At 40.2% G+C, this 2168-nt stretch overlaps 1 pseudogene; it reads left to right on the top strand.

The window, feature by feature from the left end:
• The first annotated feature begins 1480 nt into the window (after positions 1-1480).
• LOC138832807 (large ribosomal subunit protein eL24-like) lies at positions 1481-1960 on the top strand (annotated as a pseudogene).
• The last annotated feature ends 208 nt before the right edge of the window (positions 1961-2168 follow it).

Raw genomic sequence — 2168 nt, 5'->3', positions numbered from 1 at the left:
ATACTTAATCAAACAATATGAAAACACTTGAAAAAATTGTACAAAATAGAAATTTTCAGCAAGAAATGGGAGATATAAAGAAAAAGAAGACTTTAGGACTGAAAATATAATGGTCATAATAGGATATGTGGATGGGTTTGGTCACAGACTAGAGGAGAAAGGAGAAAAAGAAAACCAGGGAATTTGCAAATAGAAATTATCCAGGCTAACAAAAACAAATAGACTGAAATCCCCCACACACATACACACAGTCTCATGGACTAAGTGATTATAAAACCTAACATATATCATCAGACCTCCTAGAAGGATAAAAGGAAGAGTGGAGATTAAAAAGAAATGTCAAAGAAATAATGGCTGATAACTTCTGAAACTTGTTAAAAGATATCAGCTAATGTCTTATATTTTGAAATGTTAAAAATCTGGGAATGGTAGTCAACAGCAAAAATGGTAAAAATCTTTGTGAATGATAGACAATGCCTTGCATGGATTTCTGTCTAGGAGAACACTTCTAGTCCCTCTGTAATATTTCTAAGTTTAATTTTATTTTTTTAATATATAAGACTTTTGAGGAATACATCTTTTAAGTGACACATATTACAAATTTACCATTTGATCAGCTTTATTCTGTACCCACACATGAAACTTGGATTCCATTTTCTTTAAGAAGCAGTGAACAGGGGCTGGGAGTGTAGCTTAGTGCTAGATTGCTTTCCTAGCTTGCATGAAGCCCTGGGTTCAATTTCTCAGTACCACATAAATAGAAAAAGCCAGAAGTGGCACTTTGGCTCCAGTGATAGAGTGCGAGCCTTGAGAGAGGAGGAGGAGGAGGAGGAGGGGGAGGAGGAGGAGGAGGAGGAGGAGGAGGAGGAGGAGGAGGAAGAGGGGGAGGAGGGGGAGGAGGAGGAGAAGGAGGAGGAGGAGGAGGAGGAGGAAGAGGAAGGAAGAAGGAAGAAGAAGAAGAAGGAAGAAGAAGAAGAGGAGGAGGAGGAGGAGGAGGAGGAGGAGGAGGAGGAGGAGGAGGAGGAGGAGGAAGAAGAAGAAAGAAGAAGAAGAAGAAGAAGAAGAAGAAGAAGAAGAAGAAGAAGAAGAAGAAGAAGAAGAAGAAGAAGAAGAAGAAGAAGAAGAGGAAGAGGAAGAAGAGGAAGAGGAAGAAGAAGTTGTTGTTGTTCAAGGACAGTGCCCAGGCCCTGAGTTCAAGCCCCAGGACTGGCAAAAATAAAAAAAGCAATAAACATGGAAGTTGAAGTCAAAGCTTTAATGCCAAGTTTCTGTAGGTTCAAATCCTGGTTTTGCATTTTGGAGATGTCAGTGAAGCTTTGGAAAGTCTTAGTTTCCTTATTAGTATGATGAGAATATCAGTGGATTAGATGATTCTACCCTTGTAAAGTTCTTATCAAATGCCTGCAATTATTACTATTATTTAAAATACATAAAGCTGCTCTTCGCCATCTTACCTCTCTCCGGGCTGCCCACCCCCACCATGAAGGTCAAACTCTGCAGTTTTAGCGGGTACAAGATCTATCCTGGGCACGGGAGGTGCTATACCAGGACTGACAGGAAGGTTTTCCCATTTCTTAATGCAAAATAGGAGTCAGCCTTCCTTTCCTGGAGGAATCCTCGACAGATAAACTGTACTGTCCTCTACAGAAGAAAGCACAAAAAGGGACAGTCAGAAGAAATTCAAAAGAAAAGAACCCGTCCTGCAGTCCAATTCCAAAGGGCCATCACTGGTGCATCTCTTGCTGATAATAATGGCAAAGAGGAATCAGAAACTAGAAGTTAGAAAAGCTTAGCGAGAGCAAGCTATCAGGTCTGCCAAGGAAGCCAAAAAGGCTAAGCAAGCACCAAGAAGACAGCAATGGCTGCTGCTAAGGCTCCCACAAAGGCCGAGGCCGCTCCTAAGCAAAAGATTGTGAAGCCTGTGAAGGGTTCTGCTCCCTGAGTTGGTGGAAAACACTAGTTTGGTAGATTAGATTTTGAAATAAAGATCTATCTGTAACTAAAAAAAAATACATAAAGCCTGAAGATAAAAAGCAAAGATGTTAGGAAAGTTGTGTTTATAAATTTTAATCTCTGTGCCAGAAATTCCACAATTTTAATATCCTAGCATCCCACGCATTTCACCAAACCATGGGGCCTTTCTGCTAAAATAAATAAATGGCATTTAT

This window comes from Dipodomys merriami, unplaced genomic scaffold (genome assembly GCF_024711535.1).
Source record: "Dipodomys merriami isolate MVZ:Mamm:240054 unplaced genomic scaffold, mDipMer1.0.p SCAF_20, whole genome shotgun sequence".
NCBI lineage: Eukaryota > Metazoa > Chordata > Mammalia > Rodentia > Heteromyidae > Dipodomys > Dipodomys merriami.
This window is presented reverse-complemented; position numbering and strand designations above follow the sequence as displayed.